Genomic DNA, 26430 nt, shown 5'->3' with positions numbered 1-26430 from the left:
ACACACTTCAATGCCTAGATTGCTTGAGATTTTAGAAATTGCATTCAACTGAAAATTCAAATATAATAGACTAATTAGTACTTCATGGAGGACTACACTGTGTTAAGGTTTTACAATTTAATGATAGAACCCTTAAAACCTTCAATATATGTGATGAAGAGGGTTTTTACATTGGAATATGTATGGCAGATAGAGAGCACATATATACTATTTCATGGTCACCAAAAGAAAATCCATATTTTTTCCTTTCCTTCTCATGTGGAGAGTTCACATTTGATAGATCAGCATTCCAAGTGGCACACGGGTTTTTTAAAAATTTTAATTTTGATGTTGATGCTTACTAGTAGTATGATCCAATAAACATAAATTAGCTCAAATCTTGTATATGTTAGAAATGCAATGAGTGACTGAGAGGGGAGGGGTGAATCAATTACGAAAAAAATAATTCCAAGTCCTTTAGATGTCAATACAAACTTCTCACTTAGTAAACCAAATCCTTGCTCTACTTGATTAGAGCTAGATATTCATTGAAACTCAATTAACAAAGAAATTTTACGATATTAATGTGTATTAACCTTTAGTAACTTAGTTGCACAAATATAAAACATTAAGAAAATAACATGAACACATGATACATAAAGATTTAACATGGAAAACCAAGTTGGGAAAACTACCAATGCAACTAGTTACAACATTTCACTTTTCTTAAGTGAGCCTTGTTAGGAGCCAACCTTATTAAAGGTTACAAAAAACACAATTAAGTGTGACCCTGTTAGATGATTTGAATCACCCTATTAGGAGTGGCCTTATTAGAGGTCTTCACACACTTTAATCAGAAATGCCACTTTGTTAGAGGATTTACAAAATGACTATTAAGCCAACTCTATTAAGAGATTTCTTCACTACTACAATTGTTAGAGACTAACAATGATTGACCTAATTGATGAAGAAATTGACTTTGTAGATTCATATCATTATTTTGGTTTATCCTCTTGATCCTTCCTAAGTAAAGTATTCTTTGTAGCTCCTCAAATGTTCTATCCTTAATCAAAAATCCTTCTCATTTCACTTCTTTCACATTGTTCCAACTGCTTGTTTCAATCCATAACTTGACCTTTCATATATATTAAACTCAATGTCAAGTCAACTTGAATATCCTTTCATACAAATATTTAACATCCACTTAGTCAACTTTTATTGACCAATTAATTAACAAAAAGTAATCTTCTTATAGTTGGCTAAACCCTAGACTACGTACTCATTTAATACAAAACTTCCTTTTTGACCAACTAGGCTTGGTTAAAACTAACTTCCTTCATTGACCAACCAAGATCAGTTAACACTGGCTTCCTTCATCGACTGACCAAGCTTAGTTAATAGTGGTTTCTACTCAGCTAATAATAGAATCTCCTTTGGTTCCCAACTGAGCTTGATTTATACTATGCTCAATTAAAGCTTGACATTTGTATCACATCAATGATAGTATACAATTGAATAATTCTTTTAAACAATCTCCCTCTTTGGCATTGACAACAACACAACATGTCATTATGAAAAGAATATTTTAGAGCAATAGAATGATTTATAAGATTTTATAATATCTTTATTTTGATTCTAATTCTTCATCCCTAAGAAATCCCTCTGAGATTCTCCCATTGTCATCTTATCTTTAGACTTTGTCTTATCAATTTCTCCCTCTTGCTCTTATACAAATTTCTCCCTTTGATTTTTTTCTTTGACATGACATCAATCTTCCATCTTTGACATCAAATGCCAAATACTTTATACAATGAATTGCAATGTACTTGATGTACTAATTCATATGTAATGTGCTTTGACAATCTTGCATCAACTTGATATTTTTTCCAATGAAGCTTTGTTGATGTATTACTAATTTTTACTCTAGTGAGCATCATATAGGGGAATAACCCCTATCTTACCTCTTAGATACAAAATGCATCCTTAGGTAATGGCTTGATGAATATGTCTCCAACCTACTCCTTGGTATTCACATATTCCAATCTTACCTCTTTGTCTTGAACTAATTCCCTCATAAAATGATACTTGATTGCAATGTGTTTTGGCTTAGTCTGCATCATTGGATTCTTGGATATATTGATTGTACTAGTGTTATTATAATATATAACTACTAGTTCCTTGATTTCTTCCTTCATTCCTAACAACAGTTGCTTGATCCTAATTATGTTGGAACAATTAACTATTGACACAAAATTCTACAACCTTTCTTGAGGTATGACCCTCAAGAGACCTTGTGTAACATGGAAACAATCTCCAAGTTGTGGGACTTGAACTATGAGATTGATTCTCTAGAGAAGGTTGACTTCCTTACTATAAAGATGCACCTAAACTACCACTTGAGAGGAAAAGGGAGAAGGAATACATAAAATTAAATTGTTAAAAGGAAGGGGGGTAATGCACCAAGATAGAAATGGTTACAACTTTGTTCAAGGATGCACAACACATTAATGAAAATCCAAAATACACAAGTCTTGACTATAATCTACTTTCAAAGAATTCATATGCAAGTATAGAACTAATCAAGTGCTAAAAGGAAAGAAATCTTCACAGTTTAGCAATCATCAATAGTTTTGAACACAACATATAAACTTCAAGAATTAGAAAGAAACATTCAAAATAAGGAAAAATATATGCACAAATAATGAATGTAAAGAAGAGGTAAAGAAAAGAACTATTTCATTAATGAAAGGAAAGGAATATAGTTACAGAGAACAAGGCTACTACAAGTAGACATAACAGAACAAGGAAGAACCTCTCAAACATATTTACAACTGACTTTTATAGAGTTCAGGGATAACTCTTATGTTACATTGAGTTCAAACTCTAACTAGGTGGAGTTGGATTGTAGAGGAGAGTAATAACTTTTGATCAAAGAAGATATGATCATATGCATGTTCCCATTAATAAAATTTGATCTTTGCATGTAAATCAAGCCCTAAAGAGACATAAATGGCATCCATAATGTCTCTGGTTAAGTAGATGGATAAACCAGATGGTGGGAAGATTAAATCTGCATTCATCAAGCATGGAGAACACTCAAAATAGTAGTTTCAACTGATCAAGGACATGTTCACCATTAAAGAATTTCTTGATTCTTTGTTATCAATATGCCAAGTTAGTTATGTCATCAAGTCAACTAGAATCAACTATCAAACTCATCACGTAGTCCTATATCTTTTAAAAATTATGTCACCATGCCTAGCTTTCCTTTTATTAGGTTGACTTGTTGACTACACCTACTCATGAATTCACAACTTATTTTCTTATTTAACTATTTGGTCTTGCAAAACTGTGATGTCTTCATGTTATGCCTCTGTCACTAATTTGTAGTCTAAAACCACTGTAGCCCTCTAACTACAATGACTTTGTGATGACCATGAAGTTGATAGCTTTGTACCTTCATAATGGTTGGAACCTAACACTTCCTTAATCGTGCGACAATGTGAGGCCATCCATTTTTACTTTTGTTGCTCCATCACAACTACCAGACATGAAGCTTCTCTCAATCATGCGATGTTGTGACTACTACCCTAGATGATTGTCATCTCTCTTTATAACCTTGTAACTAAAAACCATAACCATAGATGAATCATTGTGATGTTACACCTATCCTTTAACTACTTCAACATTTCTTTCTTGATAGCTTCACAACTTAAAACCTCCATCCATGACTTAATCATACGATGTTGTGATGACCGTCAACTTGACGATACTAATTTATTGCAACCTTGCAACCTTGAATATTTTAAATCATTACTGAACTACAATATTGTGATAACTACTAAATTGACTACTTCATATCATTGTAACCTCATAATAGTATTCCTTTATTGAACATGTTTACCTATGAAGATGCAAAGGCATCTTTCAAGTATTGATCACTCCATCATGACTGCTCATTACTCTTTTCAACTAATTGTTGTGAAATGATGACTAGTCTTTAAACTAATTGCCATTATATCATCACAACTTAAAATTATAACCTCAGTCTTAACCTATTATGGTATGACCAATGACCTATGTGGCTTTGCTACCTTAATCCTAGTTTTCTTTGAACCTCTTGTGACAGTGCAAACAAAGTATTTCACAACCTTGTGGCCTTAACTATGGGTAACCTTTAACCATATGTGATGATGTGAAAATATTTAATTTGATTGAAATTTTTTGACTTTGCAACTTGAAATTTTGAATCTTTTGATGGAATGATGTCAATTTAATTAAACTCCCCTCATCTGATAAAATACTTAGTTGAAACTTATCATATTAACTATCTTTTGACCCTTTCTATAAAGAGAACTCAAATGCACTTGGCCCACCATGACACACATTGCAAACTTGTTTTATCACATCCTAAAATTGGAGTTTATCCTTTAACCCTATGAAAGTGCAAATAGAGTGTTTCAAAACTTTGTAGCCTTAATCTCAAGTTACATTTAACCATATGTGATGGTGCAAGAGTCATTAGCTTGACTGCATGCAAAGATTTCTATATCTTGTAGTGATAAGCCTTGACATTGTCCATTTCTATATCTACTTTTTGCCTTCTATGTGTACTGATAACTAGGATCACTATAGCCTACAACAATAGGGCAATCTCTCACTCATTCTACAAAACTGCCTAGTGAGCCTAGGCAAGAATGAAATTACATTGTGTTTTCATGTGCCTAAAAAGTCCAAAACTACACAACTAATTTTTTCCTACCCAAAAACCACATAACTTAACCCGTGGGAGATGTCTCTAATCGGTTATCTATGATGGGATAAATGGTGACAAATTTGTCAATATCAACTACTGCAGCAACATATTATGCCTATGCTATGGACTGAAAGATAGAAATTTACTTCTTGTTTTTCCATGATACTAACCTCTTTCCAAGAAAGAATTATCCTCCACTGGTGCTTTTCCTGACATCAATGCTTCTAGCCTAATCTACATTAGTAAAGGATTTCAACTCAAAGTTTCCTCCTTTCTTGTACCATAAGCCATAGTCTTCAATGCCTTTTAGATATCTTTAAAAAAATTTGACTACCATCATATGATTTTCTCTAGTATTTACAAAAAAATTTGCAACTATACCAATTACTAATGCAATCTTATTGTGTGTACCACATGCTAAAGTTTCCCAATCATGGATTTGTAGGTAGTCTGATCTACATCCTTTGAATCATCATTCTTGGATAGTTTATGTCTAGAAGACATAGGTGTTCCAACTAGTTTGGAATCTTCCATTCTAAAGGTCTTCAATATTTTCTTGATGTACTTTGACAGAGTTATGTAGATGACATCCTTCATTTGATGAACTTGTAAACCAAAAAATAATTCTATCTCTCCAAGCATTGACATTTTAAATTCTTTCCTCATTTCTTCAAAGAATGACTTACATAAGTCATCATGCATTGTAAATAAAATATCATCTAAAAATATTTCTATTAGAAATATCTTATTTTGCAATCCTTCTTTAATATATAGACTACTATTATCATTTATTCTTTGAAAACCAATCCTTACCAGATATCCATGTAGACTTTCATACTATGCTCTAGGAGCTTGTTTCGGACCATATAAGGATCTGTACAGTTCGTAGACCATGTCTCTTTTATTTGGATCAATGGAACCTTCAAGTTGTTCAATGTAGACTTCTTCCTCCAGAATTTCATTCAAGAAAGTTGATTTTACATCCATTTGATACACTTTTAATCCATTATGTGAAGCATAACCAAGTAGCATTCTAACTCCTTCAAGTCTAGCAATAGGAGAAAATGTTTCTCTGTGGTCTATACCTTCTTCTTAATCATATCCTTTACATGCTAGCCTTGCCTTGTTCCTTCATACTTTTCCTTTTTCATTCAATTTGTTTCTAAATACCCACTTTTTACCAATTACATTTTTGTCCTTAGGTCTAGGGACAAGAGTCCAAGTATTGTTTCTTTCAACTTGCTCAATTTCTTCATTCATTCCCTCCATCCAAATTTCATTATTCAAGACATCTTTAATAGATCTAGGTTCAAATTCATTAAGAAAACATGTACCTATTAGTATGTCTCCTATCTGAACTCCAATGATTTGATTAGGTACATGATGCCTTCTAACATATTTAGCAAGTACAAGTTCCTTCCTTCTAAATTCTAGACTTGTTCACTTGATTCACCATGTTCAATGACTCTATGACCTTCTGATCTTTTCTTGGGTTCCACTATCTAAGACTTGATTCTCTCTATCTATGACTCAGGTTCCTCTATCTATGACTCAATTTGAACTATTTGTTTCTCAAGTTTCACAAACCACAACTCGGTTTGCACTACAGACTTAGGTGACCAGGTGGTACAATCTATTGTTTCTTGACCATATTTTCTTGTAACATGGGTAAAGTCTCAAGCTTATAGTAAAAAAAAATTATGTTGTCTTTAGATTCCTTGCTACTTTGTTCTTCACTCTTTTCTACAAACTCATAAAGTCTCACATGTACACTTTTTATAACCTTGTGAGTAGAAAGATTCAAACATTTATATACTTTCCCTTTGTTGGAGTAGCCTAGGAATATATCTTCATCACTTTTTGCATCAAACTTTGAAAATTTTCTTCCAAATACTTTGAAATAAAAGACATTAGGTTTATAAGAATACCATAATCCATAAGGTGTTTGATTTATACCTTTCTTTAGTTGAACTTAGTTCAGGGTATGTACTGCTATATTGATTGCTTATTTCTAGTATTTGATTGCATCATTTTTATCTATCATCAATGTTCTTGCACAATCCTTGATGGATGTATTTCTTCTTTCTTCTATGTCATTCTGCTAAGGTGTACTAGGTATAAATACTTTTCTTTTGAGACCCTCTTTTATTGCAGAACTCATTGAATTCATTACAGATGAATTAGCCTCCTCTATCTGACCTTAGGAATTTTAGGCTCTTCCCTATTTATTTTTCAAGTCTAGCCAAATACCATTTTAACTTTTGAAAAGCTTAAAATTTCACTACAACATTTGGGGTCAAACTGTGATGGCAAATTGCAATGGTGATGTGATTTGTTTGTGATTTTTATGTTTTTTTTCAAGTGTACCCAATGTTGGCATCATAATTGAGATGTCCACATGGTTATAAAAATATATATATGGCATTAATCATTCTCCATTTTATTTGATTTATTATGGACACTTGCATGTGAAAGAGTGCGAAGAGCTCTGAACGAGGGTGGAGAGCTTTGAATGTTGGTGGAGATCTAGGATTTTGTTGTTATGCCCTTGTGATCTCTATATTTCATTTCTATGCCTTTATATGCCCTTGTGATCTATGCATTTCATTACCATGCCCTTGTGATCTTTGTGCCCTTTCTCTATGATTTCATTGTCATGTCATGCCCTTGTGATCTTTGTGTGCTTGCTCTGCAATTTTCTTCAAGGGGAGAAAAGGTACTTATGTAAATGTTCTTTTCTTTTCCTTCTAAACATGTATCTCTTTATATTTCCCAAGTAGGTGATGAGAAAATATTTTCTTTTACTTGGGGTGTTGAGTCAAAGATTTGTTCTAGAGCCACCATTCCCTTAGGGATTTTTTTATCTCAGATGATATTACATATTTGGTTGAATCTTCATTCCTTTATAATATATTATAGTGACTTTTTATTTCTTCTCACCTCGTAAGAACTTACAGCTAATAGAACTATAAATGTTTTCTTTATCAAATTATTTCATTCCATATCTACCATTAATGGCCTATGTGTAACCAACAAGCACCACCATTTACACAGTTTCTCTCTCTATTTTTCTTTCACCAATACATGAATTATTTAGATTTCATACACTTTCTTTTCACTCTTCACAACTTGCATTGATGGAAATTCCAACTTTTCTTACATTCTCAAGATCTACCAAACAATAAGCCCCATATGCACTGGCAACATTTTGTCAAACAATTCACACAATCTTCTTTTATGTATGAGTGAGTGGATTGTGTGCATGGTTGGTGCTCCATTGATTGCAACCTAATCACTATATGTCTCATGTCTAACCACATGGTGTGATGGTCTAATTATGGATTTCCTACACCAATGTTCCTTGATAATTATAATTATGATGTAAGTATATTTATTGGGCATCAATTAATGAAATTTTTGTTGAACTTGATAGGTGCATTTTGTCCATCACTTTGATTGCTAACATTCCACGTGTCCATAGTCATGCAATTGTTAATTGAATAAAAGTCTTCCTTCAAATGAACCCAAACAAATTTGTTAATGGAAAATGATCAACTCTTGGTTTAAACCTTACATTTCCAATGACACTTTGAGCCTTCACATTGATTTAGCCTCTCAATGGTGCTTGAGATAATTCATATCATTTCCTTTTGAGAAATCAAATTGACTACTTGCATAGTCATCAAAATATTTGACCTAGGCTCGTTCATCGTGCCAATTAGAAATCATGTGGGTAAATCATTTTAGCCTACCAAGATTTTTAATGACATAATGGAAGTTTGTGATGTTTAACAAAATGATATTAACATAAGTGACACTTCCTCCATCCCCCCTCCCCAATGTATAGTTCTAGAGTACCAGTGCTTTGCCAAACTCATTTGGCATAAGATCCTTCTCTTTAACATATTTATAATACATTTGCAATCAGCCTAATTTTGTAAAGATCTTGACATAATAAGAATAGTAACATTTTACCTTCCATATTTAAGATTCTAAATTGCTAAAAAAAAAATTTTAAAATCACCCAACTAACAATTTTGATGCAAATATCATACCCATTTTAATACCAAAATATGTCATCAAAATGTAGGTGGGTTGTTCTTGCTACTAGAATTCAGTCATTTTCCCCAAACCTATACTTCATGTTAAATAATTACAAATTTATTTTAAATATAACCTCCAAAACATTTATTCATTTTTTAAAATTATATCTGACTCTCTAGAAATTAAAACACTTAACTACATATTTGAAACACAAGTGGCACTTCTATTTGTTACTTATACTAACACATCTTATGGTGGATTCTAAATTATTTTATGAATAAAACTAACTTCATTAATCCAAAATTAATAAAATCTCAATATCATTACAATAAAGGTACACCCACATGATTCAAAAAATTGTAACTAAACCTAAATACCACATCTTCAATAGTCTAGTGACCTAGATTTATTCTCACCAAAATATCAATGCTTTGAATATTCTACTTCTGCACTGGCACACCCAAAAGAATATATCTCTACATACAACTCACTCAAATACTTTATTAATTATGTATTTAATTTAATATTGGTATATTATTCCTTTAAAGGGTTTCATCTATGATTCATCTTAAATCATATTCATAACAATAATTTGGAGCTCTTAAAACATAGAAACATAACAACTCATAACGAAAAACATAACAATGAGGAGATAAAAAGAAGAGAAAATATTTTACAAAACATACATTAATCCTTGAAAATCGTTACAAATTCTCCAAGATGAGACAACTCTAAATTCTTACAATATGATAAAGCTTCCAATATAAGATCTTAGTAAATGAATGGTCCTTTTCTCTTTTTTTCCCTTCCATTTTTCATCACTTTCTCTCCATCATATTGTTACTCGGCCTCTCTATGCCTCTCCTACGTAGGTTTACAATGACTAAATATAACTAATTTAGAAACAAAACATATTTTTTTAGATATTAAAATCTCTCTAGCTAATCCTATTTAAATCTTACAATGATTCAGTCCTAGATTCTCACAAGTGCATAACAAGATAAATTCATTACAACCAACTCTATCCATCTAGACCTGTAACTCATCCTCTCTAGAAATTATTCATCAACATAGAGAAAAAAATTATTTACATCAAAAAACTATAATTCCTCATAAATGTCAAGACCACATTTTTAGAGCTTTTCCCTCCAAAAGATTGATGACTTGCAAGTTGGGATGCTTGTGCATTATATAGACAATCATCCTACCATTTATTTTATTTCTCAAGTTTTTGAAGGCCATTTTTTTAATGTGGAATGGTGGTTGATCATATTCAAACATGAATTAGGGCCTTCTCAAAATTTTCTTGATTTCTATTCTTTCTACTGAAGTTGTGGAGAAAATAGAATGGATAAGGTTATGTAAATTGAAGTTGGATTGATCTTTTTACAAATGCATATAAAGATTGAATTTTAGAAGGAAAGTAAAAATGTCATTTTTCTTTTATATTTTTAATTAATTTTAGGGGAGTTCATAAATATGATTTTTAACTTAATTTAATTAAGTTTAATATAAATACATACTGGTGCAGGGACACCTAGTCAAAGCCTTCATATTTGGTTTATAGTTGGTTTGGATTTTGGGCATGTATTGACTGTAGCCAAGTCATGGGTATGAGTAAGTTTGGAACTTGTAAAAGTCAACTTTTTGGGGTTGTAGAAGTTACTGGTTAGATGTTTTTGGTGTGTGTTTGTGAGTGTAGCTTGTGTTAGGAGGCATAGTTCTATGACCATAAGCAGTGTGAAGAAGGTGTAATTTTAACCCACCTTGTCCTTTGTGTTGTCATCTAATCCTCTTGCATGGATCACAACTCCTAACATGTCATTTGGGAGTTAGAAAGAGAGAAGATGTCAAAAAATGTCAATTGGACAACAATTGGGAAAAGTTATCAAGAAGGAAAAAAATGGCCTAAATCATGCATATTGATGTTTTACGGGATAAATCATCCCTAGAAATAATTTATGGAATAAAATAGACAAGTTTTCAAGGTCCCAAGTGAAGCATAGCAAAGTTTCTCAAAGATGCAAAAAGTTGTCAAGATTGTGCAACTTCTTGAAAAGTTGCTTGATAACTTTTTGATAGAAAAGTTGCAAAAAATAAAGTATGAGTTTGGTGATTATTCCAACCACATGAAACCTCTTTTGGAGCTTATAAAACCATGAATTAAACACATCTCAATGTTTGGGAGTTGTACTTAGCAATCTTGTGAAATTGGATTCACGTTTCACAGTTCAGTTTTAAAATAGCTTTTAGAGTTTTGATTGCCTGTGAAGAAAAATGGATTAAATCATTCAATATAGTGTTGGAGTTTTTTTTCTATTCAATTTTCAAGTTCATATGTGGTCATCTAAGTAGGTTTTGAAATTAATTTCCAAGTATCATGTGTGTTGTTCCAGTTTTGTCCCTCTGAGCAATAATGGATCCCCCATGTGTTCTTCATGGCTTTAGGAGGCATGGGATTAGATCCAATGTACATATTGTATATAATTTTTTTTTCCCTAGAAAACATGGGAAGCTTTTTAAAATTGATTCCCTGGGCAAGTCTTCTATACTTGGTTAGGTGATCACATTATTGAAAGAGAGTTTTGGGGGTTTGAATGTATTGGAGACTTAAAACCAAGTATTTTAGAATGAGGGCAGGGGGGGGGGGGGGGGAGGGTGAGTAATAATAATACCTACCAAAGGAAAAGGTTCCATGAAATTTTTTACAGTGGGAAAGATCATGCCCTAGTTAGACCTATCATTATGTTTGTGAAACCCTTAAATGTAGGCTTAAAAGTTGCTTTTGGGTGTGTGGACATCTTAGAGACCTAAGACCCAAAAAAACTTTGATATTTTCCAAAATGGTACTCAAATATTTAAAAAAATTGACCTTATTTAGGGAAGATCAATATTAAATTCTAAAAACTCAAGTTGGAGGGCTAATCCTAGTAGCTCTATTTTTGGCAATTTTGGTGTAGGAGTAACGAACTTGGGGGTAACTTGTAAAATTTATGTCTAGAAGTCTAAGGGAATCCTTAAAAAAAAATTAGGAGCCCCTCCCTCTAAAATGGTGAGAGAGATGATCAAGGAAGACTAAAGAAGTAGGTCAGCAAGTAGGCTTGAAGAGGTATGTGGAGAAGAAGGAATCAAAACCATTGGTGTAACTAGGTAGAGAGTGGATAGAGGATGGTGTAGAGCTACTCTATGGATTAGGCCATCAAAAGGGAACCCTAATAGGCTAAGAGAAATCCTAAGCTAGTCCTTGGAAGGGTAAGAACTAAAAGAGAAAGATAACCTAACATTACATCAGAGTGGTATCAAAGCAAGAAGATTGGGGATTATGGTAGATGTTTTAACCTGCAAAGTCAGTTGGAGAATCAAATATGGTGACCAATGAAGAATTATCCAAAGAGATGGGTGAACATAAGGAGAGGAAAAAAATCCTTAAGGAATCTTTAGAAGAAATGAAGACCAAAATGGAAGAAGTTGATGAAGTAGCTAAGAAGAATGATCAAGAAGGTGAAAGTAGCAGTAAGGGTAAAGAGAAGGTTAATGAAGAAGACCTTATCCCTGAACTTGGCCCTCCTATAAATGAAGATCCATTCCTAAAATCCTTCAAGGCCTTAGGTGGGAAGGACCTAGAAGGATTTCCTATGTTCAGTGGGAAGATGGACCCTAAATTGGTGATGGAATGAGTTGAAGGAATGGAGAATCACTTTGAATGTGAAGAGGAAAAAGTGGGAAAGAATTCCATTGCAAATTGGAATGCCATGGTAAAAAGGTGAAGGATAAATGCCTACCAAAGGACTATGAGGTTCAATTACATAAGAAGAGGCAAAGTTTGAAAGGTCAAGAGTGAAATAAGATGAGGCCATTAAGGTAGCTAGGTATTTAGGGGGTTTGAAATGGAGCATACAAGAAGAGATATATTTATGGACTCTAAAATAGTCCATAAATGATTCCAACTTTCTTTGAAAGTTGATGAGAATAATACAACTAAGGTAGACTCCAACTAAGAGGAAGAGGTAAGGGTAGAGATGGAAGAGGTATAAGATCCGGTGGAAGAGGATCAAACTAAAGGTCCCAAGGAGATAATAAGGTTACTAAACAACAAAAAGGAAGTTTAGGAAGAGGAGGTTTTAGTAGGGGTAGAGGCTCTAACACTAGTTGGAGAGGAAGAAGTAGCAACCAAGGGTGAGGCTCCTACTTTGCCACCATGAAGTGCTATCATTTCTATTAGCTAGGATAGCCTACATATAGGTTCCCTATAAAAGGCTCAACTTCCCAAGGAAGCACAAAAAGGGTCAACTATGTACAAGAGGAATCTAGTAGTAGTAAAAAGCATCTTGAGGTACCCCTAGAGTCAAAGGAAGGGGAGAATTTGATGTTAAGGAGAACATTGATTAAGGATCCAATAAAAGAAGAACCAAGTTAGAGGAAAGTACTCTTTAGTATCAGATGTAAGATCATGGGAAAGGTTTATAAAGTCATTATTAACTCAAACCAACTGATAATATAATTAGTGAAGAGGTAGTCAACAAGTTGAAGTTAAAAAGAATCACTCATGCCAATCCATACAAGGTCACATGGTGCAATAAAGGACAATGTATGCTTGTTGGAGAACAAACATGAGTGGAGTTCACTATGGGGAGATAAAAAGATAGAGTACTATGTGATATTCTTCCCATGGATGCATTCCACCTTCTATTTGGAAGGCCATGGCAATTTGATAATCAGGCCATACATGATGGAACTAAAAATTCCTACTCATTTAAGAAGGATGGGGTGACTTTCAAGATATAACCCTTGCTAGAAGAAGGAGAGTTAAAGATTACATGACAAAATGTGCTCATGGTTAGTGAAAAATAGTTCTTGAAGACCTTAGAGGAAGGAGATGGAGTTGGGTTTGCATTGGTTTTAAAACCTAAAGATGGAATATTTGACAATAAAATAAAGATACCAATGAAGTGCAAGAATTTCTTAAGGAGTATAAAGCCATAGTTAGAGATGGACAACCTACCACCTTACCTCCTAAGAGACTTTTTAGCCACCAAATATATGTTATCCCAAGAGCTACCCTACCTAATAAAGCTTCCTATTAAATGACTCCTCAACAAAATGAGGAAATTTTCAAACAAATCCAAGAGCTCCTAAACCAAGGCCTAATTATGAAAAGCATTAGTCCACGTGTAGTCCCTACAATTTTAGCACCCAAAAAAGGGGGACCTTGGATAATTTGTACTAATTTTGGAGACATTAATAGAATCACCATTCGATATAGGTTCCCAATATCTAGAATTGAAGACCTGATGGACTATTTAGGGGAAGCCAAGTATTTCTCAAAGATAGACTTGAAAAGTGGCTATCATCAAATTAGGATCAATGAAGGGGATGAATGGAAAACAATATATGAGCGTCCTATGATGCCATTTTGTTTATCTAATTCTCAATCTACTTTTTATGAGGTATTGGCTAAATACATTGGTAAGTTTTTTGCTGTCTATTTAGATGATATTTTAATTTTTTTTTAAACTAAAGAGGAACATATTAGACATCTACATAAAAAATTTAAGAAATTGCATGATGAAAAGCTAATGATCAATTTGGAGGAGTGTGACTTCATGAAGTAGGAGTTTGTATACCTTGGGTTTTTTCTATCTCAAGGTAACCTAAAAATGGATCAAGAGAAGGTAGATGCCATTCCAAGTTGGCATACTCCTAAGACTACATTAGATGTGAGAATCTCACATGGATTATCTTAGTATTAAAGAAAATTTATCAAACATTTTAATGGCATATGTGATCCTATGTTTAACACAATCAAGGGAGGAATAAAGACAAATTTCCTTTGTACCCCTCAAGAAGATCAAGGTTTTAAAACACTCAAGTGGAAGATAGAAGAGATGCCTACACTAGTACTTCCAAGATTTGACAAACTTTTCCAAGTGGAGGGTGATGTTAGAAATGTAGCTATTGGATTTGTCCTAAGCCAAGAAGGAAAACTAGTAGCTTTTCACAGTGAGAAACTTAATGATGCCAAGAGAAAGTATTCCTCTTATGACCTAGAGTTGTATGCTTTAGTCCACACTCTAAGAAAGTGGAGGCACTATTTTCTCCCAAAATAATTTGTTGTGTATTCATAAAACCAAGCCCTCAACTTCCTTAATTCTCAAGATAAACTAAGAAGCAAGCATATGAAGTGGGTAGAATATTTACAAGCCTATACATTTAAAATAAAGCACAAGAAGGGAGTGTAGAAAAAAGCAGTTTATTCTTTGAGTAGAAGACTCCTTATAGTCCAAGATATTCAACTACAAAGCATAGGTATTGATAGCTTCAAATATCTATATGCTAATGATGAAGATTTTGCTCAAATTTACAAGGCATGCAAGGAGTTAAAAAACAAATTTCATGGTGATTTTTTTAATTATACATTGTAGAATGATCTATTGTTTAAGGGTAGTAAACTTTATGTTCCTAGAGGTTCAATGAGGAAGAATTTGATCCAAGAGAAGCATAATGGGGCACTTAGTGGTCATTTTGGATTAAGACTTAAGAGTTAGTCATTGGGTTCTATTTTTGGCCTAGGATGACTAGAGACATTAAACAGTATGTTGAGAGTTGCATAGTGTGCCAAAAAGCCAAGGGGACATCCTCAAATTCTGGTCTTTACCATCCTCTTCCAATCCCTAACATACCATGGGAATGTGTAAGTATGGATTTTATAGTTGGCCTTCCCAACACAAGGTAGTGGTATGATAACATCTATGTGATTGTGGATAGTTTTACTAAGATGGCTCACTTGGTGCCTTGAAAGTCTATCCATGATGCTTATCAAGTTGCTAATTTATTTTCAAAGAGGTGGTTAGGATCCAAGGACTACCTATAATATTTTTTTAGATAGGGACACCAAATTCATGAGCAACTTTTGGAAGACTCTGTGGAGAAGATTTGGAACTAACTTTTCTTTTGGATTTGCCTACCACCCATAGATTGATGGCCAAATAAAGGTAACTAATAGGAGTATTGGCAACCTATTGGGGTGCCTCACAAAGGAGTATGGGAAAACTTGGGATCAACTCATTGGGAAAGTTGAATATGCCTACAATGATATAGTGAATAGATCAACAAGAGTCCCTTTGAAGTAGTTTACGGTTTGCATCCAAGAAGGGTTTTTGAGTTGAGAGCCTTGAAATATGGGATTCCAAGTAGTAGCTATGCTAAGGAATTTTCCCAATCTATGAGGTAAGTTTATGAAAATGTAAGGATAGAATTGAGTTAAAAATGGTGACAGATTGAAAGAAAATATGGATGCCTCAAAGAGGGAATTACAATTGTAGATAGGGGATCTTGTTATTGTGCATCTGAACAAGCAAATATTTCCAAAGGGAATACTGTAAAAGATCCAAATGAAAAGGTTAGGTCCTTGTAAATTACATGCAAATTATGTAAACAATGCCTATAAGATTGAGCTTCCTGCAAACTTAGGTTTTTCACCAATGTTCAATGTTGCATATTTGGTTTCCTATAAAGGACTTGTCCTAGATGTTGATCATAGCCTCCATGAGGTCACCTAGGATGTAGAAAACCTCCAAATAAGCCCTCCTCCACCTCTACATGCAGATAGGATACTAGATTCAAGAGTCTAAAAGTAGACTAGGAAAAAGGACAACTTAGAACACCTTGTCAAATTTCTTGGCAAGGATGATGATGAAGCCACCTAGATTAAATAGATAGAATTCCACCAAATGGGCATTGATCCCAACCTACCAAATCCAAGGATGGATTAGCTAATTTTTTTAGGGGAGTATGGTGTAGGGGAACCTAGTCAAAGCCTTCATTTTTGGTTTCTAGTCAGTTTAGATTTTGGACATATACTAACTCTAGCCAAGTTAGAGGTATGAGTGAGTTTGGACCTTTTAAAGGTCATCTTTTTGGGTTGCAAAAGTTACAAGGTAGATGTTTTTGGTGTTTTTTTGTGAGTGTAGCTTGTGTTAGGGGGTATAGCTCTAGGACCATAGGAAGTATGAATAAGGTTTGATTTTAACCTACCTTTTCTTATTTGATGTGGTTTAATCCTCTTGCATGGATTACAACTCCTAACATGTCATTTTGGAGGTAGAAAGAGAGAAGATGTCAAAAGATGTCAATTGGGCTATATAATTTCTATACATCATTTATGGATCAAACTAGATAGCTTTTGAAGTTCCCAAGTGAAGTAGAGAAAAGTTGCTCAAAGATGCCAAAAGTTGTCAAGATTGTGCAACTATTTGAAAAGTTGTTTGCCAACATTTTGGGCAAAAAGTTGCAAAAATTCAAGGAGTTTTATGTTTATTCCAACCACCTAAAACCTCTTTGGGAACTTATAAAACCATAAATTAAACACATCCCAAGGGTTAGGATTTGTACTTAGCAATCTTGTGAAATTGGATTCACATCTCACAATTCAATTTTAAAATAGCTTTTAGAGCTTTACTTACCTGTACAAACAAATGGATTAAATAATTCAATCTAGTGTTGGATTTGTATTTCTTTTGTTAGTATAGTAATTTTGTATTAAATTTTCAACTTTTTAGGTGCTCATCTAGTATGTTGTAAAATTCATTTCTAAGTATCATGTGTGTTGTTCTAGTTTTGTCCCTCTGAGCAATAATGCCCACCCCACCACCCCCCCCCCCCCTCTATCAATTCATACTATAAGTTCTTCATGGATTTAGGGGACATGGTATTAGAGCCAATTTACATACTATATATAATGTTTGGGGCCCTAGAAAATAAGGCAAGCTTTTTAAAGGTGATGCCCTGGGCAAGTCTATTATACTTAATTAGATGATCACAACATTGAGAGAGAGTTTTGGGGGTTTGAATGTATTGGAGATTTCAAACCAAGTGTTGTAGAATGAGGAAGGTTGAGTAATGATAGTACCTTCCAAAGGAAAAGGTTTCATGACAAGTTTTTTAGTTGGAAAGATCATGCCCTAGTCTGACCTACCATCATTTTTGTGAAACCTTAAATGTAGGTTTAAAAATTGCTTTTGGGTGTACACACATCTTAGAGACTTGAGACCCAAAAAATCTTGGAGACTTGTAAAAATGATGTCTATAAGTCTAGGGGAAGCCTTAAAATACTTTTAGGAGCCCCTCCCTCTACAAACATGAGAGAGATGGTCAAGGAAGACTAATGAAGTCAACAAGTGAGCTTGAAGAGGTTTGTGAAGAGGAAGGAATGAAAACCATTGGTCTAACTTGCTAGAGAGTGGATAGAGTATGGTGTAGAGGTCTTCTAGGGATTATTGCATCAAAAGGAAACCCTAATAGGCTAAGAGAAAGCATGAGCTAGTCCTTGGAAGGGTAAGGACTAAAAGACCAAGATAACCTAGCATTACATCACATGCATGCATGCATGCATACATACATACATACATACATATAGACATATACATATACACATGTATACTATGTGCATATATGTATGTAAATATGTATGTATGTATGTGTGTGTGTATGTATGTATGCATGTATGTATGCATGCATGTATGTATGTATATATGTATGTGTCTATGTATGTATGTATGTATGTATGTCTGTATGTATGTATATGTATGTATGTATATGTATGTATGTATGTATATAAATATATACATATATATGTATGTATATAAATATATACATATATATATATATATATGTATGTATGTATATGTATGTATACATACATACACACACATGTGTGTGTGTGTCTATAAATGTATGCATGTATATATAAAGAGATCTTTTTTAAGGTGCTTATTACATCTTAGCACAATAGAAAAATTGATCCAACTGCATACATATTCCATAATCCAAATAATAAAATAATAAAACTCACTCAACTCGTGCTAAGTGACTTACCTCAAGATCCTGCATAAAAATAATTCAGACTGGGAAAATGGGCAAAGTTGGCAAGAAATTTTACAAAAAACATATCATAGCAGATATTTTTAGAAAGAAACAAGTCATAACCCAATTAAATTTCTCTAGTTGTTGATTATTTAGGTTCATAAAAAATTCTTATAGAACTATCATTAGATTAGGTACAATAAAATGACCAATCAATTGTTCCTAACTAGTAGGATCAAATATAGTTTTGCAAGGTGATAAAATTGCATATGCAAATGCATCACTTGCATGCCAAGAATGAAGTGCATTCCCCAACTTATAATGAATGGTTGAACATAAAGGCTCCATATGATGGTGCAATAATGGAAGCCAAGGATGTAACCATGCATGTATTGGGACAGTCTCCCTGCAAGGATCCCAAGTATCTATTGCTTAGGTTAAAAGTCTCCTAGGAATTTGTAGTAGTTATTCTCACTAATGGAAGAATAACTTCAATGAAGAGTTGAGTGTAAGGAGTTGAAGAAGCAATTTATGCTTCTTTTTAAATTCTATAATCACAAGGCTCATTTCCTTCCAAAAGCCTTTGTCATAAAGGCATTACCTCTAAACCATGCAAAGGATGTTGAAGTGGTTCTAAACCATGAAACACTCTTATAAGCAATGGAAAAGAAAATACAAATGCAATACATGACAAATTGCACAACTTTTAGTCCTCCAAATATTTAGACTATAAATTATCAAATAAAATTGCAAGTGATTCCAATGTCATAGTACCTACCGCAACAATTTCCTAGATTCTATCTAGTTCTCCCATAATATCCTCTATATTTTATAGTTGTTGTTTTTTTCATGCAGTCTCTTTCTAAAATTTCCCCCTCTCCTTTTGGCATATTTCCATAGACTCACTCTCATGCCTTAAATTTTGATCAAACTTATGAATATGTCTCTACCATATCTAAAATGTAGTGTCTCTCCCATTTGACTTCTATAAGTCATCTAGATGGATGCAACCTTTTTGATCTCTCCTTGAAAAGGGTTCATGATTGGGACCATGAGTGGTCTACACCCTTGAGGTTATTAGATTTATGTTACTGTATTAGTTTCTTTGATTATGCTTATGGCTGATTTATGAGACTATGATGTGCTAGATGGTTTCATTGAGGTTTGTGCTAGTGGTTACCAGGATCATTATAGTATCATGATGTTATTTCATGATTACCCTGAGATATGTCTAGAGATTGTATTATGTATTATTATCCTGCTACATTGAACTAGGTTTTTGTAGTAGTGGTCAGTCATGTATATGATTGTGTTCACTTATGTGTTTTAAGTGTCTTTTCATGTTGTTTAGACAACCATTATTAATTTCTTAAATAATTAGAAATAGATTTTCCATGTTGGATTCTTTGGGTTATGTGCTATGAATATTTAACTTGTTATATTTTGATCCAAGAGATACTTGTTACTCATGTTATGTTTTACGTTTGAGATGACCTAAGGTTAGATGTTATACTTTGATTTTAGTATCATAGATGTTAGATTATTATGTTGTTCAGTTGTTCATATTGCATGATGATACCATTTTGAGATTACAGTGTGTTTTATGATGATATATGGTTACCTAATATATGGACATATCTCTGATTATGTTATGTGATGGATTTAATGTTATAGTTATTTACTTCATTCTTGCTTCATTATGCTTTATGAGAGCATGAGTGATGTAAATAAATTATTTTAGTATAATTGAATAAATGGTTAAGTTAGGTGATTTAATGCATTTATTGCTTTGGCTAAGTTGTTATATGCAATTGTACTTGATCATGTATTTTAGTGTGCAAGATTTATATCTCTGGCACTGACATATGGAGTTAGTGATTTAGCAGTTCACATTTACTACTATCATCCCCATATGGTCAACATATCTTCTTTAAATGTTTAAATTAAACCTTTTGATGATTATTAAATCCAGTGACTAGACCTATGAACATGTCTATGCATTTAGAGGTTTGCATTGTCCCAAAGCTTGTTAAGGAAATTCTATGATTTTGGGGGGGTTTTAGGCTTTATTTTAATTAATTTTAATTTATGGAATCTTTTCCATAAATGAATTCCAATTACCTAGAATAGCTTGTTTTCATTTGGGTTGATTCATGGTTTAACTAGGTTGGCTAGTTATTTTCCCTAATCCATTATTAACTTGAAAAGTGCATAAGTATCCAAAAAGGAATTTAATTCCTTACTTCTCACTTTTGAATCAAAAAGTTGGAGAGTAAAACCAAAAATCCTCTTCATGAGGACTATTTTGTTCATCGTGGGAGCTATGGGAGTGGGATCATCATGAGATCAATCTCGTTGGATCTAGCTTGGGGAGACCTGAGATTACTGCAATTTTTGGCTACTTCTACAGGATTTTTATTTTATGGTTCAAATTCCCATTTTGCCGTTTTTGTTGCAAGGTAGGGCTCTCCTATTTTATTGTTTTAGCTCTGTTTCTACTTCTATTTTTGGTAGCCATTTGTTAAGATCCTAAGAACTAGTGTTCCTCTCTATTTTTGTATGCTAGCTCTACCCAATTGGGTAGGTATGAGCATTTCCATATTTTTTAGGATCAGGGTTTGGGGTTTTGCACTGTTATGTTGGTTTTTTTTGTTAGATATAATTGATTAATTGTATTTTGTCTTTGATGTTACATAAATTTCATATCAATTAATAGTCAATGCTTACTGAGCTCACTTGGTCAATGAAGATAGTTTTCCTTGTCTATCGAGCATTCACAACAAATGACAGTGTCTACCAAGCTCACTCCTGCATCGAAGGAATTGAGGTAGAAAAGAGTGTTAACCAAGCTCACTTAGTTAATGAAGGGAATGGTAGACAGAGTTAGTATTCACTAAGTTCACTCGATTGCCAAAGGATTTCTACAAGTTCATAGTGTTAACCAAGTCTCTATTGGTTAGCATAGAGAATTGTTTCAAAGTTAGTTTCTACCGAGCAGGGTCGGCTTACATAGGATTTTTCTTGTTTTGACATATGAAGCTTAATTACTTTATGTATTGATTTTAACCAACTATGATGATGAATATTGGTTATTCTAATTTGAATTTGGGCTGACTTCACAATCTAGAAGGTATAAATAAAAGGTCAAGTTGAGAATTTCAAGTGTGTGTGCAAGTGTGTTGATTGAATGGAAAAAAAGAGAGGGAGTGAACTTGAAGGATAAACAGGTATCCTTGTGGAGCCAAAAAGTAATATTTGATTAGGAAGGATCAAGTTTAAGTAGAAAAGAGATCTAGATTCAGCAATTCAATTGCATCACAATCAGGTCATTTCATTGTTACTCTCTAACCATTGTAGCAGTCATCTAAAATCTCTTAATAGAGTTGGTTTAACAGCATATTGTAAATCCTCTAACAAGGTGGCAATTCCATTGAATTTTTTTAAGACCTCTTGCAAGGCCACTTCTAGCAAGGTGATTAAATCCTCTAATAGGGTCACACCTAACAGTGTTTTGTAACCTTTAATAGGGTTGACTCCTAACAGGGCTCATTTCATAAGAGTGAAAAATAGTAACTAGTTACACTCGTGGTTTTTCTCAAATTGGGTTTCCATGTTAGATCCTGGTGTCTCATGTGTTCATGTTATTTCTCTTATGTTTGCAAGTTAATTTTTGTTAATGTTTAAAGATCTACTAAAAGTAATTCAAAATTTGCATTTACTAAGTGACAACATTTTCTATGTTTTTACTGAGCATCAGTAGCAATCAATTTTCTCTGTGTAAATTTTATTGTTGACATCTAAGGGATCTAGGATTTATTTTAGTGGTAACTAATTCACACCCCACCCCCCCCTGCCCCCTTCCCTCAATTACTCCTTTTATATTTCCAAAAATTGGTATTAGAGCCTTTGGTGCTTGCAAGAAAGGTTTCAAGGACCTAAGCTAAATATTAGGATGTCTTATAAGAGAGAAATTACAAAGCTAAATAGAGACAACTTTTTAGCATTGTAGGGACTCATGAGACTTCATCTAGCCACCATTAGTGATTCAAGCTACAAATACCTTGATGAAGAATACAAAACTCCTACTAATACATTATCTATTAGAGATCTTGCTAAGAAAAAGAACCATAACATCATGATGATTGATATTGCATCTGCTCTCAGCTATAATGAATTTGATGAGATCAAAGACTATAAAACTACTTTTCATATGTGGAACAAGCTAAAGGACATCTATGGTGATGATGAAAATGTAAGGAGAGCCAAAGAAAAAAGCCTTAGAGGATAGTTTGATTAGATGAGAATGAGAGAAGATGAAAATTTTGCCCAATATGTTGAAAGAATCAAAGCTAGAGTCAATGCAATCAGAGCCTCTACAGGAGAAATCAAGGAAGAAACTATTGTAAGTAAAGTTCTTAGAACATTGCTTCCTATCTATGCAATTAGGATATCTATTATTCAAGAAAAGAGATGTAATCCAAATCACAAGTTAAGTTTGGATGCCTTAGTAGGGAGATTGACAACCTTTGAGCTAGACAATTTTGACAATTATGTTCCAGCTTCCAAAAATGTCGAGTCTGCATTTGAAGCCAAACTTTCTCTCAAAGAAAAAGGCAAGAAAATAAAGGAAATTCAGTCAGAAAGTGAAGAGGAAATAGATGAAATTTCTGATAGTGATCTTGAAGTTGTTGAAGCTTTACTTGCAAAGAAATATTCTAGAGGTAGAGGAAAGTGCAAAGGTAAAGTTCCTTTAATTTTCTTTTCATGCGAAGAAATTGGTCATATTGCTACTTGGTGCCCAAATAGAGAAAGAAAGGATGAGAAGAAGAGCCACAAGTACAAAGGCAAGAAGGAATCCAAAAGTCACAAATCCTTCAAAGACAAAGGTAAGAAGACTTGTTTTATGGGTAAAGATTCAAATAATAGTGAAGATGAAATAGTATACATTGTTGTAAAAGATGAATCAGATGAAGAAGAAGATAAGATGGCACCTATCTCTCATGTTAGTAAAAATGACACATGGATCATAGATATTTTCACATCATATAACTAGAGATAGAACAAAATTTGAACGCTATGATGGAGGTAGTATAAGGTTTGGAAACAATGAACCTTGTTGCATAAAAGTGAAAGGTCACATATCATTAAGCAATGAACTTGTATGTGATAATGCCTATTGGGTTGAAGGACTAAAACATAACTTACTAAGTGTGGCATAGCTAATCAACATTGGATTCAAGGTAGAATTCATGCATGGCAAGGAAAGACTACTGGATGACAAAGGGAATTTGCTTGGATTAGGAAATAAACAAAAGGTAACCTATTTTATCTTGATCTTGGTGATTGCTCATGTTTTATTGCTCAAATGGAAGAAAGTTGGTTAAGCCACAGAAGACTATGTCATGTAAACTTTGATAATATGGTCAACATAAGTAAATTCAAAAAAATAAGAGGTATCCCTGTAATCACTTAAAAATGATCATCTAGACTATTAGCCCCCTTTTCAACATTTTGGCTAAATTAATTTAATCATTTACCTAAGACAAATTGCTAATAATCAATTTATTTGATTATAACCTATAGTTTGACTATGCTATCCTAAGTTCATTATTTGATTAAAAGAATATGTCCCCTTTTAATTAAATAAAACACCCCATTCTTCTAACCCACTTAAAGTGCACACATAAAGTCCTTTTTCTATTTTACAATTAAAAGAAAAGGCTTGTGAAACTTTTGTCTTATGTGACAAGTCAACTTATATTCTATTGGTTGACTTGTGTGTGCACATGGATCACTCCTCTTTTCAAATTCTACCGTTGATCATCCACCATCTTCATTTTGATCTCTACCATCCGTACAACTTTAAAAGGGAGAGAGCTTTCCCCCTCAATCAATCCTCATTTTTTAATATTGTTATGCTGCAGGTTTTCTAACAAGTTTCTTTGGAGCTTTGTGGAGAACTTCTATTTCTTGTCTACATTCTCTCATCCATGGCATCATGGCATTCTATCTTAGCTTAGCTTTCATTTTTACATGCTTAGAATAGCTGCACTTTTCATATTCATTCTAGTTTAATCTTTAGTTGCATTGCATTCTTGAGGAACTCCTTGGGACATTTGCATTCTTGCATCTTTTTCTTTGGAACCTCCCATTGCATGGTTTACTAGCAAGAAGAGTATCTCTAAGGCTCATCTGAGAGCCTTCTTATTCTTGAAATATACTCTCTTGCACTCTATGGATAGGGAGCTCTAAGCCGGCATCCGAACATTCCAACTCATGGAATCGTTTGGATAGAAGGGTTTAGAGTGTGACACATTTCTAGTGTACATTTTTTGTGCCCACCGTGGGGCTTGAATCAAGTTTCTAGCTCCATTTGCTTTCATTTTTTATCTCTAATTTTTTACAGCAGCATATTGGATCTAATCAAATGCTTTTGTAGAATTATCACTTTGGTTTTAAGGCCAACCTATAAGTAGATTGGTTTGAAGGCCAAAAACTTAGTTGGTTTAAAGATTTGATCATATCTTTTAAACTGCTTGGAGTTTGGTTATGAAATTTTTTTTGCAGGTTGGGTATGTGCTCAAAATATTTTAATCTAATTTTCAAATCATTTTGACATGATTTTCAAAAGTTATGATTTTTTCTTTGTTTTTCATAAAAATCCATTTCTGATCGCAAATCAGCAAATTTTTCAAAAAAAACTTACATTTTAATAAATGGTTTTCAATTCTAATGGGGGTTCTTTCTTTTTGTTTTGAATTTTGAAGTCGTATTAAGGACCAAAAACTCGATTTGATAAATTTGGCCTGTTTTGACAAAATCGATCTCTAGAGCGCAAATGAAGAGATTTTTTTAAATTTTTTGCATTTTTGGAAAGCTCTCTGATTTTTAATAGGGGTCTCTTCTTTTCATTTTTATTTTTGGATACGAAATCATAGCAAACAAGTCCAATCTTGTTGACTAGGTCAAAATCAAAGAGTAAAAATGAGAGCATTTGTGATTAACTTGCACTTTCTTTGCATGCACTTGGTTGGAAGATAAATTGAATTTTTGAGGCAATTATTTCACACTAACTTTTGGTGCTAACAAGTTGTGATTACAGGTTGTCATCCTTATGAAAAAAAAAATTGAAACATTGCATAAAAAGAATGCATGTTAAAGCTTCAAATGCGCAAGGGCTACTAACATTGTTTGCAGGGCTGCCCAAAGCATAAAAACTAAAAATTTCTTGCTTTTTTATTTTCATATGTGGCATTGACTAATTGTTCATTTTTTATAGGCACATAAAACTTTTGATTGGAGTCTTTTGGTAATAGGAGAGTATGCTCTTCACCCTTGTGGTGAATCAGAAACCTTGACTTGCCATTTGGTTTCAAAAGCAATGGGTAACTAAATCTTATTGGTGTGTTTGGGAGAAAAAAATTGGAATAGGAGAGTATGCTCTTAACCCTTGTGGTGAACCAAAAATCTTGACTTTCGAAAGTTGATCCACTTTGTGTAGTTAGAATCCTTTAGAGGGCCTACTCTCGGACAACCTGAGAGGAACGACCCAAGTGGGGACAAGCAGATTACCCAGCTCTTCCAACCCACTATAAACTCAAGGCTATCAAGGACACAAAACCTTGGTAGATGTAGTGTTTGTCTTCACCTAGTGTGATCGCTCATGGGATTTTGACCATAGGGAGATCACTAGGCAAGAATGCTTAAGGTACTCTTGTGATCGCGAGATCAGTTACTCATCGCAAGGTGAGGTGTCCCGTAATTGGGAGCAAGAGGAACACTATGAACAG

Source organism: Cupressus sempervirens, chromosome 6 (assembly GCF_028749045.1).
Source record: "Cupressus sempervirens isolate cs-2001-9-10 chromosome 6, ASM2874904v1, whole genome shotgun sequence".
Classification (NCBI taxonomy): domain Eukaryota; kingdom Viridiplantae; phylum Streptophyta; class Pinopsida; order Cupressales; family Cupressaceae; genus Cupressus; species Cupressus sempervirens.
Note: the sequence above shows the minus strand (reverse complement) of the source record.